We start from the raw sequence: 15,186 nt of genomic DNA, 5'->3' as shown, positions 1-15,186 counted from the left end.
GAACACTCGAACACCTATACGGATTCTCCGGCACAGTGGCAGATATGTAAATACGGGGTTTCCGTACCATTTCTTGCGCAATATGGTTCGAACACTCGAACACCTATACGGATTCTCCTGCACAGTGGCAGATATGTAAATACGGGGTTTACATACCATTTCTTGCGCATTACGGTTCGAACACTCGAACACCTATACGGATTCTCCTGCACAGTGGCAGATATGTAAATACGGGGTTTCCGTACCATTTGTTGCGCATTACGGTTCGAACACTCGAACACCTATACGGATTCTCCAGCACTGTGGCTGATATGTAAATACGGGGTTTACATACCATTTCTTGCGCATTACGGTTCGAACACTCGAACACCTATACGGATTCTCCTGCACAGTGGCAGATATGTAAATACTGGGTTTCGGGACCATTTCTTGCACATTACGGTTCGAACACTCGAACACCTATATGGATTCTCCTCCACAGTGGTAGATATGTAAATACGGGGTTTCCGTACCATTTCTTGCGCATTACGGTTCGAACACTCGAACACCTATACGGATTCTCCTGCACAGTGGCAGATATGTAAATACGGGGTTTACATACTATTTCTTGCGCATTACGGTTCGAACACTCGAACACCTATACGGATTCTCCTGCACAGTGGCAGATATGTCAATACGGGGTTTCCGTACCATTTCTTGCGCATTACGGTTCGAACACTCGAACACCTATACGGATTCTCCTACACAGTGGCAGATATGTCAATACGGGGTTTCCGTACCATTTCTTGCGCATTACGGTTCGAACACTCGAACACCTATACGGATTCTCCTGCACAGTGACAGATATGTAAATACGGGGTTTACATACCATTTCTTGCGCATTACGGTTCGAACACTCGAACACCTATACGGATTCTCCTGCACAGTGGCAGATATGTAAATACGGGGTTTCCGTACCATTTCTTGCGCATTACGGTTCGAACACTCGAACACCTATACGGATTCTCCTGCACAGTGGCAAATATGTAAATACGGGGTTTACATACCATTTCTTGCGCATTACGGTTCGAACACTCGAACACCTATACGGATTCTCCTGCACAGTGCCAGATATGTAAATACGGGGTTTCCGTAAAATTTCTTGCGCATTACGGTTCGAACACTCGAACACCTATACGGATTCTCCTGCACAGTGGCAGATATGTAAATACGGGGTTTACATACCATTTCTTGCGCATTACGGTTCGAACACTCGAACACCTATACGGATTCTCCTCCATAGTGGCAGATATGTAAATACGGGGTTTCGGGACCATTTCTTGCACATTACGGTTCGAACAATCGAACACCTATATGGATTCTCCTGCACAGTGGCAGATATGTAAATACGGGGTTTAGATACCATTTCTTGCGCATTACGGTTCGAACACTCGAACACCTATACGGATTCTCCTGCACAGTGGCAGATATGTAAATACGGGGTTTCCGTACCATTTCTTGCGCATTACGGTTCGAACACTCGAACACCTATACGGATTGTCCTGCACAGTGGCAGATATGTAAATACGGGGTTTCCGTACCATTTCTTGCGCATTACGGTTCGAACACTCGAACACCTATACGGATTCTCCTACACAGTGGCAGATATGTAAATACGGGGTTTACATACCATTTCTTGCGCATTATGGTTCGAACACTCGAACACCTATACGGATTCTCCTGCACAGTGACAGATATGTAAATACGGGGTTTCCGTACCATTTCTTGCGCATTACGGTTCGAACACTCGAACACCTATGCGGATTCTCCTGCAAAGTGGCAGATATGTAAATACGGGGTTTCCGTACCATTTCTTGCGCAATACGGTTCGAACACTCGAACACCTATACGGATTCTCCTGCATAGTGGCAGATATGTAAATACGGGGTTTACATACCATTTCTTGCGCATTACGGTTCGAACACTCGAACACCTATACGGAATCTCCTGCACAGTGGCAGATATGTAAATAAGGGGTTTCTGTACCATTTCTCGCGCAATACGGTTCGAACACTCGAACACCTATACGGATTCTCCTGAACAGTGGCAGATATGTAAATACAGGGTTTACATACCATTTCTTGCGCATTACGGTTCGAATACTCGAACACCTATACGGATTCTCCTGCACAGTGGCAGATATGTAAATACGGGGTTTCCGTACCATTTCTTGCGCATTACGGTTCGAACACTCGAACACCTATACGGATTCTCCTGCACAGTGGCAGATATGTAAATACGGGGTTTCCGTACCATTTCTTGCGCAATACGGTTCGAACACTCGAACACCTATACGGATTCTCCTGCACAGTGGCAGATATGTAAATACGGGGTTTACATACCATTTCTTGCGCATTACGGTTCGAACACTCGAACACCTATACGGATTCTCCTGCACAGTGGCAGATATGTAAATACGGGGTTTCCGTACCATTTCTTGCGCATTACGGTTCGAACACTCGAACACCTATACGGATTGTCCTGCACAGTGGCAGATATGTAAATACGGGGTTTCCGTACCATTTCTTGCGCAATACGGTTCGAACACTCGAACAGCCATACGAATTCTCCTGCACAGTGGCAGATATGTAAATACGGGGTTTACATACCATTTCTTGCGCATTACGGTTCGAACACTCGAACACCTATACGGATTCTCCTGCACAGTGGCAGATATGTAAATACGGGGTTTCCGTACCATTTCTTGCGCATTACGGTTCGAACACTCGAACACCTATACGGATTGTCCTGCACAGTGGCAGATATGTAAATACAGGGTTTCCGTACCATTTCTTGCGCATTACGGTTCGAACACTCGAACACCTATACGGATTCTCCTACACAGTGGCAGATATGTAAATACGGGGTTTACATACCATTTCTTGCGCATTACGGTTCGAACACTCGAACACCTATACGGATTCTCCTGCACAGTGGCAGATATGTAAATACGGGGTTTCCGTACCATTTCTTGCGCATTACGGTTCGAACACTCGAACACCTATACGGATTCTCCGGCACAGTGGCAGATATGTAAATACGGGGTTTCCGTACCATTTCTTGCGCAATATGGTTCGAACACTCGAACACCTATACGGATTCTCCTGCACAGTGGCAGATATGTAAATACGGGGTTTACATACCATTTCTTGCGCATTACGGTTCGAACACTCGAACACCTATACGGATTCTCCTGCACAGTGGCAGATATGTAAATACGGGGTTTCCGTACCATTTGTTGCGCATTACGGTTCGAACACTCGAACACCTATACGGATTCTCCAGCACTGTGGCTGATATGTAAATACGGGGTTTACATACCATTTCTTGCGCATTACGGTTCGAACACTCGAACACCTATACGGATTCTCCTGCACAGTGGCAGATATGTAAATACTTGGTTTCGGGACCATTTCTTGCACATTACGGTTCGAACACTCGAACACCTATATGGATTCTCCTCCACAGTGGCAGATATGTAAATACGGGGTTTACATACCATTTCTTGCGCATTACGGTTCGAACACTCGAACACCTATACGGATTCCCCTGCACAGTGGCAGATATGTAAATACGGGGTTTCCGTACCATTTCTTGCGCATTACGGTTCGAACACTCGAACACCTATACGGATTGTCCTGCACAGTGGCAGATATGTAAATACAGGGTTTCCGTACCATTTCTTGCGCATTACGGTTCGAACACTCGAACACCTATACGGATTCTCCTGCACAGTGGCAGATATGTAAATACGGGGTTTCCGTACCATTTCTTGCGCATTACGGTTCGAACACTCGAACACCTATACGGATTCTCCTGCACAGTGGCAGATATGTAAATACAGGGTTTCCGTACCATTTCTTGCGCATTACGGTTCGAACACTCGAACACCTATACGGATTCTCCTACACAGTGGCAGATATGTAAATACGGGGTTTACATACCATTTCTTGCGCATTACGGTTCGAACACTCGAACACCTATACGGATTCTCCTGCACAGTGGCAGATATGTAAATACGGGGTTTCCGTACCATTTCTTGCGCATTACGGTTCGAACACTCGAACACCTATACGGATTCTCCGGCACAGTGGCAGATATGTAAATACGGGGTTTCCGTACCATTTCTTGCGCAATACGGTTCGAACACTCGAACACCTATACGGATTCTCCTGCACAGTGGCAGATATGTAAATACGGGGTTTACATACCATTTCTTGCGCATTACGGTTCGAACACTCGAACACCTATACGGATTCTCCTGCACAGTGGCAGATATGTAAATACGGGGTTTCCATACCATTTCTTGCGCATTACGGTTCGAACACTCGAACACCTATACGGATTGTCCTGCACAGTGGCAGATATGTAAATACGGGGTTTCCGTACCATTTCTTGCGCAATACGGTTCGAACACTCGAACAGCCATACGGATTCTCCTGCACAGTGGCAGATATGTAAATACGGGGTTTACATACCATTTCTTGCGCATTACGGTTCGAACACTCGAACACCTATACGGATTCTCCTGCACAGTGGCAGATATGTAAATACGGGGTTTCCGTACCATTTCTTGCGCATTACGGTTCGAACACTCGAACACCTATACGGATTGTCCTGCACAGTGGCAGATATGTAAATACAGGGTTTCCGTACCATTTCTTGCGCATTACGGTTCGAACACTCGAACACCTATACGGATTCTCCTACACAGTGGCAGATATGTAAATACGGGGTTTACATACCATTTCTTGCGCATTACGGTTCGAACACTCGAACACCTATACGGATTCTCCTGCACAGTGGCAGATATGTAAATACGGGGTTTCCGTACCATTTCTTGCGCATTACGGTTCGAACACTCGAACACCTATACGGATTCTCCGGCACAGTGGCAGATATGTAAATACGGGGTTTCCGTACCATTTCTTGCGCAATATGGTTCGAACACTCGAACACCTATACGGATTCTCCTGCACAGTGGCAGATATGTAAATACGGGGTTTACATACCATTTCTTGCGCATTACGGTTCGAACACTCGAACACCTATACGGATTCTCCTGCACAGTGGCAGATATGTAAATACGGGGTTTCCGTACCATTTGTTGCGCATTACGGTTCGAACACTCGAACACCTATACGGATTCTCCAGCACTGTGGCTGATATGTAAATACGGGGTTTACATACCATTTCTTGCGCATTACGGTTCGAACACTCGAACACCTATACGGATTCTCCTGCACAGTGGCAGATATGTAAATACTTGGTTTCGGGACCATTTCTTGCACATTACGGTTCGAACACTCGAACACCTATATGGATTCTCCTCCACAGTGGCAGATATGTAAATACGGGGTTTACATACCATTTCTTGCGCATTACGGTTCGAACACTCGAACACCTATACGGATTCCCCTGCACAGTGGCAGATATGTAAATACGGGGTTTCCGTACCATTACTTGCGCATTACGGTTCGAACACTCGAACACCTATACGGATTGTCCTGCACAGTGGCAGATATGTAAATACGGAATTTTCGTACCATTTCTTGCGCAATACGGTTCGAACACTCGAACACCTATACGGATTCTCCTGCACAGTGGCAGATATGTAAATACTGGGTTTCGGGACCATTTCTTGCACATTACGGTTCGAACACTCGAACACCTATATGGATTCTCCTCCACAGTGGCAGATATGTAAATACGGGGTTTACATACCATTTCTTGCGCATTACGGTTCGAACACTCGAACACCTATACGGATTCCCCTGCACAGTGGCAGATATGTAAATACGGGGTTTCCGTACCATTTCTTGCGCATTACGGTTCGAACACTCGAACACCTATACGGATTCTCCTGCACAGTGGCAGATATGTAAATACGGGGTTTCCGTACCATTTGTTGCGCATTACGGTTCGAACACTCGAACACCTATACGGATTCTCCAGCACTGTGGCTGATATGTAAATACGGGGTTTACATACCATTTCTTGCGCATTACGGTTCGAACACTCGAACACCTATACGGATTCTCCTGCACAGTGGCAGATATGTAAATACTTGGTTTCGGGACCATTTCTTGCACATTACGGTTCAAACACTCGAACACCTATATGGATTCTCCTCCACAGTGGCAGATATGTAAATACGGGGTTTACATACCATTTCTTGCGCATTACGGTTCGAACACTCGAACACCTATACGGATTCCCCTGCACAGTGGCAGATATGTAAATACGGGGTTTCCGTACCATTTCTTGCGCATTACGGTTCGAACACTCGAACACCTATACGGATTGTCCTGCACAGTGGCAGATATGTAAATACAGGGTTTCCGTACCATTTCTTGCGCATTACGGTTCGAACACTCGAACACCTATACGGATTCTCCTGCACAGTGGCAGATATGTAAATACGGGGTTTCCGTACCATTTCTTGCGCATTACGGTTCGAACACTCGAACACCTATACGGATTCTCCTGCACAGTGGCAGATATGTAAATACAGGGTTTCCGTACCATTTCTTGCGCATTACGGTTCGAACACTCGAACACCTATACGGATTCTCCTACACAGTGGCAGATATGTAAATACGGGGTTTACATACCATTTCTTGCGCATTACGGTTCGAACACTCGAACACCTATACGGATTCTCCTGCACAGTGGCAGATATGTAAATACGGGGTTTCCGTACCATTTCTTGCGCATTACGGTTCGAACACTCGAACACCTATACGGATTCTCCGGCACAGTGGCAGATATGTAAATACGGGGTTTCCGTACCATTTCTTGCGCAATACGGTTCGAACACTCGAACACCTATACGGATTCTCCTGCACAGTGGCAGATATGTAAATACGGGGTTTACATACCATTTCTTGCGCATTACGGTTCGAACACTCGAACACCTATACGGATTCTCCTGCACAGTGGCAGATATGTAAATACGGGGTTTCCATACCATTTCTTGCGCATTACGGTTCGAACACTCGAACACCTATACGGATTGTCCTGCACAGTGGCAGATATGTAAATACGGGGTTTCCGTACCATTTCTTGCGCAATACGGTTCGAACACTCGAACAGCCATACGGATTCTCCTGCACAGTGGCAGATATGTAAATACGGGGTTTACATACCATTTCTTGCGCATTACGGTTCGAACACTCGAACACCTATACGGATTCTCCTGCACAGTGGCAGATATGTAAATACGGGGTTTCCGTACCATTTCTTGCGCATTACGGTTCGAACACTCGAACACCTATACGGATTGTCCTGCACAGTGGCAGATATGTAAATACAGGGTTTCCGTACCATTTCTTGCGCATTACGGTTCGAACACTCGAACACCTATACGGATTCTCCTACATAGTGGCAGATATGTAAATACGGGGTTTACATACCATTTCTTGCGCATTACGGTTCGAACACTCGAACACCTATACGGATTCTCCTGCACAGTGGCAGATATGTAAATACGGGGTTTCCGTACCATTTCTTGCGCATTACGGTTCGAACACTCGAACACCTATACGGATTCTCCGGCACAGTGGCAGATATGTAAATACGGGGTTTCCGTACCATTTCTTGCGCAATATGGTTCGAACACTCGAACACCTATACGGATTCTCCTGCACAGTGGCAGATATGTAAATACGGGGTTTACATACCATTTCTTGCGCATTACGGTTCGAACACTCGAACACCTATACGGATTCTCCTGCACAGTGGCAGATATGTAAATACGGGGTTTCCGTACCATTTGTTGCGCATTACGGTTCGAACACTCGAACACCTATACGGATTCTCCAGCACTGTGGCTGATATGTAAATACGGGGTTTACATACCATTTCTTGCGCATTACGGTTCGAACACTCGAACACCTATACGGATTCTCCTGCACAGTGGCAGATATGTAAATACTTGGTTTCGGGACCATTTCTTGCACATTACGGTTCGAACACTCGAACACCTATATGGATTCTCCTCCACAGTGGCAGATATGTAAATACGGGGTTTACATACCATTTCTTGCGCATTACGGTTCGAACACTCGAACACCTATACGGATTCCCCTGCACAGTGGCAGATATGTAAATACGGGGTTTCCGTACCATTACTTGCGCATTACGGTTCGAACACTCGAACACCTATACGGATTGTCCTGCACAGTGGCAGATATGTAAATACGGAATTTCCGTACCATTTCTTGCGCAATACGGTTCGAACACTCGAACACCTATACGGATTCTCCTGCACAGTGGCAGATATGTAAATACTGGGTTTCGGGACCATTTCTTGCACATTACGGTTCGAACACTCGAACACCTATATGGATTCTCCTCCACAGTGGCAGATATGTAAATACGGGGTTTACATACCATTTCTTGCGCATTACGGTTCGAACACTCGAACACCTATACGGATTCCCCTGCACAGTGGCAGATATGTAAATACGGGGTTTCCGTACCATTTCTTGCGCATTACGGTTCGAACACTCGAACACCTATACGGATTGTCCTGCACAGTGGCAGATATGTAAATACGGAATTTCCGTACCATTTCTTGCGCAATACGGTTCGAACACTCGAACACCTATACGGATTCTCCTGCACAGTGGCTGATATGTAAATACGGGGTTTACATACCATTTCTTGCGCATTACGGTTCTAACACTCGAACACCTATACGGATTCTCCTACACAGTGGCAGATATGTAAATACGGGGTTTTTCGTACCATTTCTTGCGCATTACGGTTCGAACACTCGAACACCTATACGGATTCTCCTGCACAGTGGCAGATATGTAAATACGGGGTTTCCGTACCATTTCTTGCGCATTACGGTTCGAACACTCGAACACCTATACGGATTGTCCTGCATAGTGGCAGATATGTAAATACGGGGTTTCCGTACCATTTCTTGCGCAATACGGTTCGAACACTCGAACACCTATACGGATTCTCCTGCACAGTGGCAGATATGTAAATACGGGGTTTACATACCATTTCTTGCGCATTACGGTTCTAACACTCGAACACCTATACGGATTCTCCTGCACAGTGGTAGATATGTAAATACGGGGTTTCCGTACCATTTCTTGCCCATTACGGTTCGAACACTCGAACACCTATACGGATTCTCCTGCACAGTGGCAGATATATAAATACAGGGTTTACATACCATTTCTTGCGCATTACGGTTCGAACACTCGAACACCTATACGGATTCTCCTGCACAGTGGCAGATATGTCAATACGGGGTTTCCGTACCATTTCTTGCGCATTACGGTTCGAACACTCGAACACCTATACGGATTCTCCTGCACAGTGGCAGATATGTCAATACGGGGTTTCCGTACCATTTCTTGCGCATTACGGTTCGAACACTCGAACACCTATACGGATTCTCCTGCACAGTGGCAGATATGTAAATACGGGGTTTACATACCATTTCTTGCGCATTACGGTTCGAACACTCGAACACCTATACGGATTCTCCTGCACAGTGGCAGATATGTCAATACGGGGTTTCCGTACCATTTCTTGTGCATTACGGTTCGAACACTCGAACACCTATACGGATTCTCCTGCACAGTGACAGATATGTAAATACGGGGTTTACATACCATTTCTTGCGCATTACGGTTCGAACACTCGAACACCTATACGGATTCTCCTGCACAGTGGCAGATATGTAAATACGGGGTTTCCGTACCATTTCTTGCGCATTACGGTTCGAACACTCGAACACCTATACGGATTCTCCTGCACAGTGGCAGATATGTAAATACGGGGTTTACATACCATTTCTTGCGCATTACGGTTCGAACACTCGAACACCTATACGGATTCTCCTGCATAGTGGCAGATATGTAAATACGGGGTTTCCGTAAAATTTCTTGCGCATTACGGTTCGAACACTCGAACACCTATACGGATTCTCCTGCACAGTGGCAGATATGTAAATACTTGGTTTCGGGACCATTTCTTGCACATTACGGTTCGAACACTCGAACACCTATATGGATTCTCCTCCACAGTGGCAGATATGTAAATACGGGGTTTACATACCATTTCTTGCGCATTACGGTTCGAACACTCGAACACCTATACGGATTCCCCTGCACAGTGGCAGATATGTAAATACGGGGTTTCCGTACCATTTCTTGCGCATTACGGTTCGAACACTCGAACACCTATACGGATTGTCCTGCACAGTGGCAGATATGTAAATACAGGGTTTCCGTACCATTTCTTGCGCATTACGGTTCGAACACTCGAACACCTATACGGATTCTCCTGCACAGTGGCAGATATGTAAATACGGGGTTTCCGTACCATTTCTTGCGCATTACGGTTCGAACACTCGAACACCTATACGGATTCTCCTGCACAGTGGCAGATATGTAAATACAGGGTTTCCGTACCATTTCTTGCGCATTACGGTTCGAACACTCGAACACCTATACGGATTCTCCTACACAGTGGCAGATATGTAAATACGGGGTTTACATACCATTTCTTGCGCATTACGGTTCGAACACTCGAACACCTATACGGATTCTCCTGCACAGTGGCAGATATGTAAATACGGGGTTTCCGTACCATTTCTTGCGCATTACGGTTCGAACACTCGAACACCTATACGGATTCTCCGGCACAGTGGCAGATATGTAAATACGGGGTTTCCGTACCATTTCTTGCGCAATACGGTTCGAACACTCGAACACCTATACGGATTCTCCTGCACAGTGGCAGATATGTAAATACGGGGTTTACATACCATTTCTTGCGCATTACGGTTCGAACACTCGAACACCTATACGGATTCTCCTGCACAGTGGCAGATATGTAAATACGGGGTTTCCATACCATTTCTTGCGCATTACGGTTCGAACACTCGAACACCTATACGGATTGTCCTGCACAGTGGCAGATATGTAAATACGGGGTTTCCGTACCATTTCTTGCGCAATACGGTTCGAACACTCGAACAGCCATACGGATTCTCCTGCACAGTGGCAGATATGTAAATACGGGGTTTACATACCATTTCTTGCGCATTACGGTTCGAACACTCGAACACCTATACGGATTCTCCTGCACAGTGGCAGATATGTAAATACGGGGTTTCCGTACCATTTCTTGCGCATTACGGTTCGAACACTCGAACACCTATACGGATTGTCCTGCACAGTGGCAGATATGTAAATACAGGGTTTCCGTACCATTTCTTGCGCATTACGGTTCGAACACTCGAACACCTATACGGATTCTCCTACACAGTGGCAGATATGTAAATACGGGGTTTACATACCATTTCTTGCGCATTACGGTTCGAACACTCGAACACCTATACGGATTCTCCTGCACAGTGGCAGATATGTAAATACGGGGTTTCCGTACCATTTCTTGCGCATTACGGTTCGAACACTCGAACACCTATACGGATTCTCCGGCACAGTGGCAGATATGTAAATACGGGGTTTCCGTACCATTTCTTGCGCAATATGGTTCGAACACTCGAACACCTATACGGATTCTCCTGCACAGTGGCAGATATGTAAATACGGGGTTTACATACCATTTCTTGCGCATTACGGTTCGAACACTCGAACACCTATACGGATTCTCCTGCACAGTGGCAGATATGTAAATACGGGGTTTCCGTACCATTTGTTGCGCATTACGGTTCGAACACTCGAACACCTATACGGATTCTCCAGCACTGTGGCTGATATGTAAATACGGGGTTTACATACCATTTCTTGCGCATTACGGTTCGAACACTCGAACACCTATACGGATTCTCCTGCACAGTGGCAGATATGTAAATACTTGGTTTCGGGACCATTTCTTGCACATTACGGTTCGAACACTCGAACACCTATATGGATTCTCCTCCACAGTGGCAGATATGTAAATACGGGGTTTACATACCATTTCTTGCGCATTACGGTTCGAACACTCGAACACCTATACGGATTCCCCTGCACAGTGGCAGATATGTAAATACGGGGTTTCCGTACCATTACTTGCGCATTACGGTTCGAACACTCGAACACCTATACGGATTGTCCTGCACAGTGGCAGATATGTAAATACGGAATTTTCGTACCATTTCTTGCGCAATACGGTTCGAACACTCGAACACCTATACGGATTCTCCTGCACAGTGGCAGATATGTAAATACTGGGTTTCGGGACCATTTCTTGCACATTACGGTTCGAACACTCGAACACCTATATGGATTCTCCTCCACAGTGGCAGATATGTAAATACGGGGTTTACATACCATTTCTTGCGCATTACGGTTCGAACACTCGAACACCTATACGGATTCCCCTGCACAGTGGCAGATATGTAAATACGGGGTTTCCGTACCATTTCTTGCGCATTACGGTTCGAACACTCGAACACCTATACGGATTCTCCTGCACAGTGGCAGATATGTAAATACGGGGTTTCCGTACCATTTGTTGCGCATTACGGTTCGAACACTCGAACACCTATACGGATTCTCCAGCACTGTGGCTGATATGTAAATACGGGGTTTACATACCATTTCTTGCGCATTACGGTTCGAACACTCGAACACCTATACGGATTCTCCTGCACAGTGGCAGATATGTAAATACTTGGTTTCGGGACCATTTCTTGCACATTACGGTTCAAACACTCGAACACCTATATGGATTCTCCTCCACAGTGGCAGATATGTAAATACGGGGTTTACATACCATTTCTTGCGCATTACGGTTCGAACACTCGAACACCTATACGGATTCCCCTGCACAGTGGCAGATATGTAAATACGGGGTTTCCGTACCATTTCTTGCGCATTACGGTTCGAACACTCGAACACCTATACGGATTGTCCTGCACAGTGGCAGATATGTAAATACAGGGTTTCCGTACCATTTCTTGCGCATTACGGTTCGAACACTCGAACACCTATACGGATTCTCCTGCACAGTGGCAGATATGTAAATACGGGGTTTCCGTACCATTTCTTGCGCATTACGGTTCGAACACTCGAACACCTATACGGATTCTCCTGCACAGTGGCAGATATGTAAATACAGGGTTTTCGTACCATTTCTTGCGCATTACGGTTCGAACACTCGAACACCTATACGGATTCTCCTACACAGTGGCAGATATGTAAATACGGGGTTTACATACCATTTCTTGCGCATTACGGTTCGAACACTCGAACACCTATACGGATTCTCCTGCACAGTGGCAGATATGTAAATACGGGGTTTCCGTACCATTTCTTGCGCATTACGGTTCGAACACTCGAACACCTATACGGATTCTCCGGCACAGTGGCAGATATGTAAATACGGGGTTTCCGTACCATTTCTTGCGCAATACGGTTCGAACACTCGAACACCTATACGGATTCTCCTGCACAGTGGCAGATATGTAAATACGGGGTTTACATACCATTTCTTGCGCATTACGGTTCGAACACTCGAACACCTATACGGATTCTCCTGCACAGTGGCAGATATGTAAATACGGGGTTTCCATACCATTTCTTGCGCATTACGGTTCGAACACTCGAACACCTATACGGATTGTCCTGCACAGTGGCAGATATGTAAATACGGGGTTTCCGTACCATTTCTTGCGCAATACGGTTCGAACACTCGAACAGCCATACGGATTCTCCTGCACAGTGGCAGATATGTAAATACGGGGTTTACATACCATTTCTTGCGCATTACGGTTCGAACACTCGAACACCTATACGGATTCTCCTGCACAGTGGCAGATATGTAAATACGGGGTTTCCGTACCATTTCTTGCGCATTACGGTTCGAACACTCGAACACCTATACGGATTGTCCTGCACAGTGGCAGATATGTAAATACAGGGTTTCCGTACCATTTCTTGCGCATTACGGTTCGAACACTCGAACACCTATACGGATTCTCCTACATAGTGGCAGATATGTAAATACGGGGTTTACATACCATTTCTTGCGCATTACGGTTCGAACACTCGAACACCTATACGGATTCTCCTGCACAGTGGCAGATATGTAAATACGGGGTTTCCGTACCATTTCTTGCGCATTACGGTTCGAACACTCGAACACCTATACGGATTCTCCGGCACAGTGGCAGATATGTAAATACGGGGTTTCCGTACCATTTCTTGCGCAATATGGTTCGAACACTCGAACACCTATACGGATTCTCCTGCACAGTGGCAGATATGTAAATACGGGGTTTACATACCATTTCTTGCGCATTACGGTTCGAACACTCGAACACCTATACGGATTCTCCTGCACAGTGGCAGATATGTAAATACGGGGTTTCCGTACCATTTGTTGCGCATTACGGTTCGAACACTCGAACACCTATACGGATTCTCCAGCACTGTGGCTGATATGTAAATACGGGGTTTACATACCATTTCTTGCGCATTACGGTTCGAACACTCGAACACCTATACGGATTCTCCTGCACAGTGGCAGATATGTAAATACTTGGTTTCGGGACCATTTCTTGCACATTACGGTTCGAACACTCGAACACCTATATGGATTCTCCTCCACAGTGGCAGATATGTAAATACGGGGTTTACATACCATTTCTTGCGCATTACGGTTCGAACACTCGAACACCTATACGGATTCCCCTGCACAGTGGCAGATATGTAAATACGGGGTTTCCGTACCATTACTTGCGCATTACGGTTCGAACACTCGAACACCTATACGGATTGTCCTGCACAGTGGCAGATATGTAAATACGGAATTTCCGTACCATTTCTTGCGCAATACGGTTCGAACACTCGAACACCTATACGGATTCTCCTGCACAGTGGCAGATATGTAAATACTGGGTTTCGGGACCATTTCTTGCACATTACGGTTCGAACACTCGAACACCTATATGGATTCTCCTCCACAGTGGCAGATATGTAAATACGGGGTTTACATACCATTTCTTGCGCATTACGGTTCGAACACTCGAACACCTATACGGATTCCCCTGCACAGTGGCAGATATGTAAATACGGGGTTTCCGTACCATTTCTTGCGCATTACGGTTCGAACACTCGAACACCTATACGGATTGTCCTGCACAGTGGCAGATATGTAAATACG

This window comes from Camellia sinensis, unplaced genomic scaffold (assembly GCF_055761805.1).
Source record: "Camellia sinensis isolate YWXY unplaced genomic scaffold, ASM5576180v1 Unanchor4, whole genome shotgun sequence".
Classification (NCBI taxonomy): Eukaryota; Viridiplantae; Streptophyta; class Magnoliopsida; order Ericales; family Theaceae; genus Camellia; species Camellia sinensis.
This window is presented reverse-complemented; position numbering follows the sequence as displayed.